Consider the following 12429-nt stretch of genomic DNA (forward strand, 5'->3'; position numbering starts at 1 on the left):
TCCAGCGTCGATGGAGGGCATGAGAGGAGCGACGCGCTCGCGGCTGGCTACGTACGGAGCGAAAGAAGTTCAACATACACACATCAACATACACACATCAACATACACACATCAACACACATCAACACACATCAACATACACACATCAACACACATCAACATACACACATCAACACACATCAACATACACACATCAACACACATCAACATACACGCATTAACATACACACATCAACACACATCAAACATACACACATCAACATACACACATCAACACACATCAACATACACGCATTAACATACACACATCAACACACATCAAACATACACACATCAACATACACACATATACACACATCAACACACATCAACATATACACATTAACATACATCAACACACACACACATCAACATACATCAAACATACACACATCAACACACAGCGAGCACAGAGTATTTATATTGGAGGAATCCGATGAGCTATTAAGCTCTTTTTCTACAGCTCTCCATTAGGGACGGCTGTGTCGGGCCCAGGCGAGTAGAGGCGTTGGTGTTGGTGGTGTTGGTGGTGTTGGTGGTGTTGGTGGTGGTGGTGTTGGTGGTGGTGTTGGTGGTGGTGGTGTTGGTGGTGTTGGTGGTGGTGTTGGTGGTGTTGGTGGTGTTGGTGGTGGTGGTGTTGGTGGTGGTGTTGGTGGTGGTGGTGTTGGTGGTGTTGGTGGTGGTGTTGGTGGTGTTGGTGGTGGTGGTGTTGGTGGTGTTGTTGGTGTTAGTGGTGTTGGTGGTGGTGTTGGTGGTGGTGTTGGTGTTGGTGGTGTTGGTGGTGGTGTTGGTGGTGGTGGTGTTGGTGGTGTTGGTGGTGGTGTTGGTGGTGTTGGTGGTGGTGGTGTTGTTGGTGTTAGTGGTGGTGTTGGTGGTGGTGTTGGTGTTGGTGGTGTTGGTGGTGGTGTTGGTGGTGGTGGTGTTGGTGGTGTTGGTGGTGGTGTTGTTGGTGTTGGTGGTGGTGTTGGTGGTGGTGGTGTTGGTGGTGTTGGTGGTGGTGTTGGTGGTGTTGGTGTTGGTGGTGTTGGTGGTGTTGGTGGTGGTGGTGTTGTTGGTGTTGGTGGTGGTGTTGTTGGTGTTGGTGGTGTTGGTGGTGGTGGTGTTGGTGGTGTTGTTGTTGGTGTTGGTGGTGTTGGTGGTGTTGGTGGTGTTGGTGGTGTTGGTGGTGGTTGTGTTGGTGGTGTTGGTGGTGGTGTTGATGGTGTTGGTGGTGTTGGTGGTGGTGGTGTTGGTGGTGGTGTTGATGGTGTTGGTGGTGCAATGCGCCGGTCATCTCAGTCGGCCAACCCGTGGCACCTGGGCTCTGTCCCGTCAGTGGGCGAGTCTAGGAACACGTCACCTGACCTCAAAAGTGCACCTAGCCTGGCATCAAGCGCTGCGGCGACGTCACCGCCACTTAGTGGGCTGCTGTTGTTGTTGTTGTTGAACACGATACGCAACACAACAACAGCCCAATGCTTTATCATCGGCGTGTATGCCCCACCGAATTCTTTGTTTCCCCACGTGCCACGCCCGACCGCCTTTGTCTCCCCAGTGGCGATGTTTACGCACCGCACCAGGTACTCATTCGAGGCTGAGTCGACCTACGGCAGGCCCAGTAACCGGTTCAGAGCGGGAATCGAACTCGGGTCGCCAAATGCAGCGTCTTTTGCTATCCGGAGTGCCGCGGTGTTGCTGGTTAGGGTGGAGTCCCTCCCCCAGGCGAGATTAGACATTTGCAGCAGCCAAAGACTCGAAATGCACGATTCTAAATGTGGACGGAAAAACCAGAGGACCTGGAGAAAAATCCACGCGACCACGGGGAGAGAGACACCGTCAACTCCAAATATAAAGCAGGCGTCAGGTCGGGATCGAACCCACGACCTCCTGTATAGCAGGCAAGATAGGTAACATCTCGCTCCCGAGGCACACTGACAGAGACACTCACAGAGACACTCACAGAGACACGGACACACAAAGACAAAGAAACGGACAGACGCCCCGTATTACACAGAGATACAGACACACAGACAGGGACACACACAGACACACGATGATACACCGACACACACACACAGAGACACGAATTCACTCACAGACCACAGACATACAAGGACAAATATTCCCCGTATAGCCTTAACAGGCTGTAGGGGCAAGTGCTGTTAGCGAGCACCTATGAATGCCGGAACGGTACACGAGGGGATGGGTGGCCAGCACCACGCCCGGCCGCCTCTGTCTCCCCAGTGGCGATGTTTACACACCGCACCAGGTACTCATTTGAGGCTGAGTCGACCTAGGGGAGGCCCAGTACTGGTTCAGATAATCGTCACTGGGTGTTGGCCGTGAGCGGGAATCGAACTCGGGTCGCCGGGTTCGTAGCGCAGCGTAGCGCTAGCCACTACACCACTGCTCCACAGACATGGAGACACAGACACAGAGAGGGAGACATAGACCGAGACACAGGCACAGAGACACGGACACAGAGATGGACGCAGTTGAGCAAATTCCTGCCAGGGTTTTTTTTAGTTTGTTAGCAGCGCCGCTGGATTTCCGCGGAGTCGGCGAGACGAGTGGCAAAGAGGCGCAGTCGTCTGTGAACGATCTGTCGGCTTCCAGCGCTCCCCCGCCTCCCGCCCGCCTACCCGAGCTTCCGAGTGTTTGGCGTGTCGGCGTGGGTGGCCGCGAAAATCGAGCGGGCACGAGGAGTGAGCGGAGGTGACCCCCGGAGCGAGAGAGAAGCGCCTGGGGCTGGATGTGAGAATCTGGATGTGAGACTTTGGATGTGAGACGCTGGATGTGATACTCTGAATGTGAGACTCTGGATGTGGGACTCTGGATGTGAGACGCTGGATGTGAGACTCTGAATGTGAGACTCTGGATGTGAGACTCTGGATGTGAGACTCTGGATGTGAGACGCTGGATGTGATACTCTGAATGTGAGACTCTGGATGTGGGACTCTGGATGTGAGACTCTGGGTGTGAGACTCTGGATGTGAGACTCTGGATGAGAGACTCTGGATGAAAGACTCTGGGTGTGAAACTCTGGGTGTGAGACTCTGGATGTGAGACTCTGGGTGTGAGACTCTGGATGAGAGACTCTGGATGAGAGACTCTGGATGTGAGACTCTGGATGATAGACTCTGGATGTGAGACTGGATGTGAGACTGGATGTGAGACTCTGAATGAGAGACTCTGAATGTGAGACTCTGAATGTGAGACTCTGGATGAGAGACTCTGGATGTGAGACTCTGGATGTGAGACTCTGGATGTGAGACTGGATGTGAGACTCTGGATGAGAGACTCTGGATGAGAGACTCTGGATGAGAGACTCTGGGTGTGAGACTGGATGTGAGACTCTGGATGAAAGAATCTGGATGTGAGACTCTGAATGAGAGACTCTGGGTGTGAGACTGGATGTGAGACTCTGGATGAGAGACTCTGGATGAGAGACTCTGGATGTGAGACTCTGGATGTGAGACTGGATGTGAGACTCTGGATGAGAGACTCTGGATGTGAGACTGGATGTGAGACTCTGGATGTGAGACTCTGGATGAGAGACTCTGGATGAGAGACTCTGGATGTGAGGCTCTGGATGAGAGACTCTGGATGTGAGACTCTGGATGTGAGACTGGATGTGAGACTCTGGATGAGAGACTCTGGATGTGAGACTCTGAATGAGAGACTCTGGATGAGAGACTCTGGATGAGAGACTCTTGATGAGAGACTCTGGGTGTGAGACTCTGGATGTGAGACTCTGGATGTGAGACTCTGGATGTGAGACTCTGGATGAGAGACTCTGGATGAGAGACTCTGGATGTGAGACTCTGGATGTGAGACTCTGGATGTGAGTCTCTGGATGAGAGACTCTGGATGTGAGACTCTGGATGAGAGACTCTGGGTGTGAGACTCTGGATGTGAGGCTCTGGATGAGAGACTCTGGATGTGAGACTCTGGATGTGAGACTCTGGATGAGAGACTCTGGATGTGAGACTCTGGATGAGAGACTCTGGATGAGAGACTCTGGATGTGAGACTCTGGATGAGAGACTCTGGATGTGAGACTCTAGATGTGAGACTGGATGTGAGACTCTGGATGAGAGACTCTGGATGTGAGACTCTGAATGAGAGACTCTGGGTGTGAGACTCTGGATGTGAGACTCTGGATGAGAGGCTCTGGATGAGAGACTCTAGATGTGAGACTCTGAATGTGAGACTCTGGATGAGAGACTCTGGATGAGAGACTCTGGATGAGAGACTCTGGGTGTGAGACTCTGGATGTGAGACTCTGGATGTGAGACTCTGGATGTGAGACTCTGGATGAGAGACTCTGGATGAGAGTCTCTGGATGTGAGACTCTGAATGTGAGACTCTGGATGTGAGGCTCTGGATGAGAGACTCTGGATGTGAGACTCTGGATGTGAGACTCTGGATGTGAGGCTCTGGATGAGAGACTCTGGATGTGAGACTCTGGATGAGAGACTCTGGATGTGAGACTGGATGTGAGACTCTGGATGAGAGACTCTGGATGAGAGACTCTGGACGTGAGACTCTGGATGTGAGACTCTGGATGTGAGACTCTGGATGTGAGACTCTGGATGTGAGACTCTGGATGAGAGACTCTGGATGTGAGACTCTGGATGAGAGACTCTGGATGTGAGACTGGATGTGAGACTCTGGATGTGAGACTCTGGATGAGAGACTCTGGATGTGAGACTCTGGATGTGAGACTCTGGATGAGAGACTCTGGATGAGAGACTCTGGACGTGAGACTCTGGATGAGAGACTCTGGATGTGAGACTCTGGATGTGAGACTGGATGTGAGACTCTGGATGAGAGACTCTGGATGTGAGACTCTGAATGAGAGACTCTGGGTGTGAGACTCTGGATGTGAGACTCTGGATGAGAGGCTCTGGATGAGAGACTCTGGATGTGAGACTCTGGATGATAGACTCTGGATGTGAGACTGGATGTGAGACTCTGGATGAGAGACTCTGGGTGTGAGACTCTGGATGTGAGGCTCTGGATGAGAGACTCTGGATGTGAGACTCTGGATGTGAGACTCTGGATGAGAGACTCTGGATGTGAGACTCTAGATGTGAGACTGGATTTGAGACTCTGGATGAGAGACTCTGGATGTGAGACTCTGAATGAGAGACTCTGGGTGTGAGACTCTGGATGTGAGACTCTGGATGAGAGGCTCTGGATGAGAGACTCTAGATGTGAGACTCTGAATGTGAGACTCTGGATGAGAGACTCTGGATGAGAGACTCTGGATGAGAGACTCTGGGTGTGAGACTCTGGATGTGAGACTCTGGATGTGAGACTCTGGATGTGAGACTCTGGATGAGAGACTCTGGATGAGAGTCTCTGGATGTGAGACTCTGAATGTGAGACTCTGGATGTGAGGCTCTGGATGAGAGACTCTGGATGTGAGACTCTGGATGTGAGACTCTGGATGTGAGGCTCTGGATGAGAGACTCTGGATGTGAGACTCTGGATGAGAGACTCTGGATGTGAGACTGGATGTGAGACTCTGGATGTGAGACTCTGGATGAGAGACTCTGGATGAGAGACTCTGGACGTGAGACTCTGGATGAGAGACTCTGGATGTGAGACTCTGGATGTGAGACTGGATGTGAGACTCTGGATGAGAGACTCTGGATGTGAGACTCTGAATGAGAGACTCTGGGTGTGAGACTCTGGATGTGAGACTCTGGATGAGAGGCTCTGGATGAGAGACTCTGGATGTGAGACTCTGAATGTGAGACTCTGGATGAGAGACTCTGGATGAGAGACTCTGGATGAGAGACTCTGGGTGTGAGACTCTGTATGTGAGACTCTGGATGTGAGACTCTGGATGTGAGACTCTGGATGAGAGACTCTGGATGAGAGACTCTGGATGTGAGACTCTGGATGTGAGACTCTGGATGTGAGTCTCTGGATGAGAGACTCTGGATGTGAGACTCTGGATGAGAGGCTCTGGGTGTGAGACTCTGGATGTGAGGCTCTGGATGAGAGACTCTGGATGTGAGACTCTGGATGTGAGACTCTGGATGAGAGACTCTGGATGTGAGACTCTGGATGAGAGACTCTGGATGAGAGACTCTGGATGTGAGACTCTGGATGAGAGACTCTGGATGTGAGACTCTAGATGTGAGACTGGATGTGAGACTCTGGATGAGAGACTCTGGATGTGAGACTCTGAATGAGAGACTCTGGGTGTGAGACTCTGGATGTGAGACTCTGGATGAGAGGCTCTGGATGAGAGACTCTGGATGTGAGACTCTGGATGAGAGACTCTGGATGAGAGACTCTGGATGAGAGACTCTGGGTGTGAGACTCTGGATGTGAGACTCTGGATGTGAGACTCTGGATGTGAGACTCTGGATGTGAGACTCTGGAAGAGAGACTCTGGATGAGAGACTCTGGATGTGAGACTCTGGATGTGAGACTCTGAATGTGAGACTCTGGATGTGAGGCTCTGGATGAGAGACTCTGGATGTGAGACTCTGGATGTGAGACTCTGGATGTGAGGCTCTGGATGAGAGACTCTGGATGTGAGACTCTGGATGAGAGACTCTGGATGTGAGACTCTGGATGAGAGACTCTGGATGAGAGACTCTGGATGTGAGACTCTGGATGTGAGACTGGATGTGAGACTCTGGATGAGAGACTCTGGATGTGAGACTCTGAATGAGAGACTCTGGGTGTGAGACTCTGGATGTGAGACTCTGGATGAGAGGCTCTGGATGAGAGACTCTGGATGTGAGACTCTGAATGTGAGACTCTGGATGAGAGACTCTGGATGAGAGACTCTGGATGAGAGCCTCTGGGTGTGAGACTCTGGATGTGAGGCTCTGGATGTGAGACTCTGGATGAGAGACTCTGGATGAGAGACTCTGGATGTGAGACTCTGGATGTGAGACTCTGGATGTGAGTCTCTGGATGAGAGACTCTGGATGTGAGACTCTGGATGAGAGACTCTGGGTGTGAGACTCTGGATGTGAGGCTCTGGATGAGAGACTCTGGATGTGAGACTCTGGATGTGAGACTCTGGATGAGAGACTCTGGATGTGAGACTCTGGATGAGAGACTCTGGATGAGAGACTCTGGATGTGAGACTCTGGATGAGAGACTCTGGATGTGAGGCTCTGGATGTGAGACTGGATGTGAGACTCTGGATGAGAGACTCTGGATGTGAGACTCTGAATGAAAGACTCTGGGTGTGAGACTCTGGATGTGAGACTCTGGATGAAAGGCTCTGGATGAGAGACTCTGGATGTGAGACTCTGAATGTGAGACTCTGGATGATAGACTCTGGATGAGAGACACTGGATGAGAGACTCTGGATGAGAGACTCTGGGTGTGAGACTCTGGATGTGAGACTCTGGATGTGAGACTCTGGATGAGAGACTCTGGATGAGAGACTCTGGATGTGAGACTCTGGATGTGAGACTCTGGATGTGAGTCTCTGGATGAGAGACTCTGGATGTGAGACTCTGGATGAGAGACTCTGGGTGTGAGACTCTGGATGTGAGGCTCTGGATGAGAGACTCTGGATGTGAGACTCTGGATGTGAGACTCTGGATGAGAGACTCTGGATGAGAGACTCTGGATGTGAGACTCTGGATGTGAGACTCTGAATGTGAGACTCTGGATGTGAGGCTCTGGATGAGAGACTTTGGATGTGAGACTCTGGATGTGAGACTCTGGATGTGAGACTCTGGATGAGAGACTCTGGATGAGAGACTCTGGATGTGAGACTCTGGATGAGAGACTCTGGATGTGAGACTCTGGATGAGAGATTCTGGACGTGAGACTCTGGATGTGAGACTCTGGATGTGAGACTCTGGATGAGAGACTCTGGATGTGAGACTCTGGATGAGAGACTCTGGATGTGAGACTCTGGATGTGAGACTCTGGATGTGAGACTCTGGATGAGAGACTCTGGATGTGAGACTCTGGATGAGAGACTCTGGATGTGAGACTCTGGATGAGAGGCTCTGGATGTGAGACTCTGGATGAGAGACTCTGGATGTGAGACTCTGGATGAGAGACTCTGGATGTGAGACTCTGGATGTGAGACTCTGGATGAGAGACTCTGGATGTGAGACTCTGGATGTGAGACTCTGGATGTGAGTCTCTGGATGTGAGACTCTGGATGTGAGACGCTGGATGTGAGGCTCTGGATGTGAGACTCTGGATGTGAGACTCTGGATGTGAGACTCTGGATGTGAGGCTCTGGATGAGAGACTCTGAATGAGAGACTCTGGATGTGAGACTCTGGATGAGAAACTCTGGATGAGAGACTCTGGATGTGAGACTCTGGATGTGAGACTCTGGATGTGAGTCTCTGGATGAGAGACTTTGGATGTGAGACTCTGGATGAGAGACTCTGGGTGTGAGTCTATGGATGTGAGGCTCTGGATGAGAGACTCTGGATGTGAGACTCTGGATGTGAGACTCTGGATGAGAGACTCTGGATGAGAGACTCTGGATGTGAGACTCTGGATGTGAGACTCTGGATGTGAGACTCTGGATGTGAGACTCTGGATGTGAGACTCTGGATGAGAGTCTCTGGATGAAAGACTCTGGATGTGAGACTCTGGATGTGAGACTCTGGATGAGAGACTCTGGATGAGAGACTCTGGATGAGAGGCTCTGGATGTGAGACTCTGGATGAGAGACTCTGGATGTGAGACTCTGGATGTGAGACTCTGGATGAGAGACTCTGGATGAGAGACTCTGGATGTGAGACTCTGGATGAGAGACTCTGGATGTGAGACTCTGGATGAGAGGCTCTGGATGTGAGACTCTGGATGAGAGACTCTGGATGTGAGACTCTGGATGAGAGACTCTGGATGTGAGACTCTGGATGTGAGACTCTGGATGAGAGACTCTGGATGTGAGACTCTGGATGTGAGACTCTGGATGTGAGTCTCTGGATGTGAGACTCTGGATGTGAGACGCTGGATGTGAGGCTCTGGATGTGAGACTCTGGATGTGAGACTCTGGATGTGAGACTCTGGATGTGAGGCTCTGGATGAGAGACTCTGAATGAGAGACTCTGGATGTGAGACTCTGGATGAGAGACTCTGGATGAGAGACTCTGGATGTGAGACTCTGGATGTGAGACTCTGGATGTGAGTCTCTGGATGAGAGACTTTGGATGTGAGACTCTGGATGAGAGACTCTGGGTGTGAGTCTATGGATGTGAGGCTCTGGATGAGAGACTCTGGATGTGAGACTCTGGATGTGAGACTCTGGATGAGAGACTCTGGATGAGAGACTCTGGATGTGAGACTCTGGATGTGAGACTCTGAATGTGAGACTCTGGATGTGAGACTCTGGATGTGAGACTCTGGATGAGAGACTCTGGATGTGAGACTCTGGATGAGAGACTCTGGATGAAAGACTCTGGATGTGAGACTCTGGATGTGAGACTCTGAATGTGAGACTTTGGATGTGAGACTCTGGATGAGAGACTCTGGATGAGAGGCTCTGGATGTGAGACTCTGGATGAGAGACTCTGGATGTGAGACTCTGAATGTGAGACTCTGGATGTGAGACTCTGGATGTGAGACTCTGGGTGTGAGACTCTGGATGTGAGACTCTGGATGTGAGACTCTGGATGTGAGACTCTAGATGTGAGACTCATTTCACTCATTATAATGCAAATCAATTTATAACATTTATGACATACGTTTTTCTGGATTTTGTTGTTATTCTGTCTCTCACTGTTCAAATAAACCTACCATTAAAATTATAGACTGATCATTTCTTTGTCAGTGGGCAAACGTACAAAATCAGCAGGGGATCAAATACTTTTTTCCCTCACTGTGTGTTGTTAACGTGAATTAAACTCACTAATTGGTGGTGTCGGGTTGTTGGCAGGTTTAACGACAACATTTCAAATTTACGAGATCGAACCCCACCCTCCTGCTACTACCACGTGGTAAAGCAGCGGCTCTTAACCTTGAATGTAGCCTCGCACGCCTAAGCATTCTCAAAACAACAACAACAAATCCGTCCGTGTAACGCTCGCCCCCACCTAAGGTGGTGGTCAAGAACAAGACGACCAAGGGGCCGTCCATAAATGACGTCACGCATCTAGGGGGGGGGGGGTCACACATCTGTGACGATGTGTGACGAGTGGAGGGGGGGTGAGAAATGTGACATCACATCAAAATGCGCAACTTTAAAGAAATATAAACACGTTCTACTTAATTAAATAGACTTTTTAATAAATGTTATCTCCCACAAACATCAGAGTGCAGCGCCACATTCAATACGCACTACAAAGAGATTTGAAGCATGTTTTTTTTGGGGGGGCGGGGGGGAAGAGCTGTGTGACGTCATATTTGAGGGGGGGTCTGACTTTTTGTGACGCCGTGTGACGATGGGGGGAGGGGGGGGGGTCAAAATCGTCCAAAATCGCGTGACGTCATTTATGGATGGCCCCCAAGTCGTAGTGCCACTGCGTTCAACACCCCCCCCCACGTCCCCCTCACCACCCCCAGCGGGTTACCGCCACGCGGCGTGGATTCTTTTTCTATCCGTGGGGCGCTTCGCAGCAGACCTCCCATGGGACACCGCGCTCCCCTTGCCGTGACCCTCACCCCCTCCCTCACCCCCCTCGCCCCCCCCTCACCCCCCTCGCCCCCCCTCCCTCCCCCTCGCCCCCCCCCCTCACCCCCCTCGCCCCCCCCTCCCTCCCCCTCGCCCCCCCATCACCCCCCTCGCCCCCCCCTCGCCCCCCCTCCCTCCCCCTCGCCCCCCCTTCCTCCCCCTCGCCCCTCGCCCCTCCCTCACCCCCCCCCATCACCCCCCTCGCCCCCCCCCTCCCCCCTCGCCCCCCCCCTCCCTCCCCCTCGCCCCCCCCATCACCCCCCTCGCCCCCCCCTCCCTCCTCCTCGCTCCCCCTCCCTCCCCCTCCCCGTGGGGGCGAGGGAGCGGGGGGCGACTCTGTTGGTGTCCCACACAAAGGCAAAGGTGCTCCGCGTAGCCCGGAACAGACTGCCGGGGCAAGTGCTGTTAGCGAGAAGCACCTCTGAAGGCCGACGCGGCGCGCGAGGGGGTGCGTGGGCAGCACCACGCCCGGCCGCCTTTGTCTCCCCAGTGGCGATGTTTTTACGCACCGCACCAGGTACTCATTTGAGGCCGAGTCGACCTAGGGGAGGTCCATGACCGGTTCAGGTCGATCGTTGCCGGTGTTGACGCTGGGATCGTAGCGCGGCGCTCACCGCCACTGCGCTCCACAGACACCCACAGACACCCACACGCAGCCTCGCTCACCGCTACTGCGCTCCACAGACACCCACAGACACCCACACTCAGCCTCGCTCACCGCTACTGCGCTCCACAGACACCCACAGACACCCACACTCAGCCTCGCTCACCGCTACTGCGCTCCACAGACACCCACAGACACCCACACGCAGCTTCGCTCACCGCTACTGCGCTCCACAGACACCCACACTCAGCCTTGCTCACCGCTACTGCGCTCCACAGACACCCACAGACACCCACACGCAGCCTCACTCACCGCCACTGCGCTCCACAGACACCCACAGACACCCACACTCAGCCTCGCTCACCGCTACTGCGCTCCACAGACACCCACAGACACCCACACGCAGCCTGGCTCACCGCTACTGCGCTCCACAGACACCCACAGACACCCACACGCAGCCTGGCTCACCGCTACTGCGCTCCACAGACACCCACAGACACCCACACTCAGCCTCGCTCACCGCTACTGCGCTCCACAGACACCCACACGCAGCCTCGCTCACCGCTACTGCGCTCCACAGACACCCACAGACACCCACACTCAGCCTCACTCACCGCCACTGCGCTCCACAGACACCCACAGACACCCACACTCAGCCTCGCTCACCGCTACTGCGCTCCACAGACACCCACAGACACTCACACGCAGCCTCGCTCACCGCTACTGCGCTCCACAGAAACCCACAGACACTCACACGCAGCCTCGCTCACCGCTACTGCGCTCCACAGACACCCACACGCAGCCTCGCTCACCGCTACTGCGCTCCACAGACACCCACAGACACCCACACTCAGCCTCACTCACCGCCACTGCGCTCCACAGACACCCACAGACACCCACACTCAGCCTCGCTCACCGCTACTGCGCTCCACAGACACCCACAGACACCCACACGCAGCCTCGCTCACCGCAACTGCGCTCCACAGACACCCACAGACACCCACACTCAGCCTTGCTCACCGCTACTGCGCTCCACAGACACCCACAGACACCCACACGCAGCCTCGCTCACCGCTACTGCGCTCCACAGACACCCACACTCAGCCTTGCTCACCGCTATTGCGCTCCACAGACACCCACACTCAGCCTTGCTCACCGCTATTGCGCTCCACAGACACC

Source organism: Lampetra fluviatilis, chromosome 52 (assembly GCF_964198595.1).
Source record: "Lampetra fluviatilis chromosome 52, kcLamFluv1.1, whole genome shotgun sequence".
NCBI lineage: Eukaryota > Metazoa > Chordata > Hyperoartia > Petromyzontiformes > Petromyzontidae > Lampetra > Lampetra fluviatilis.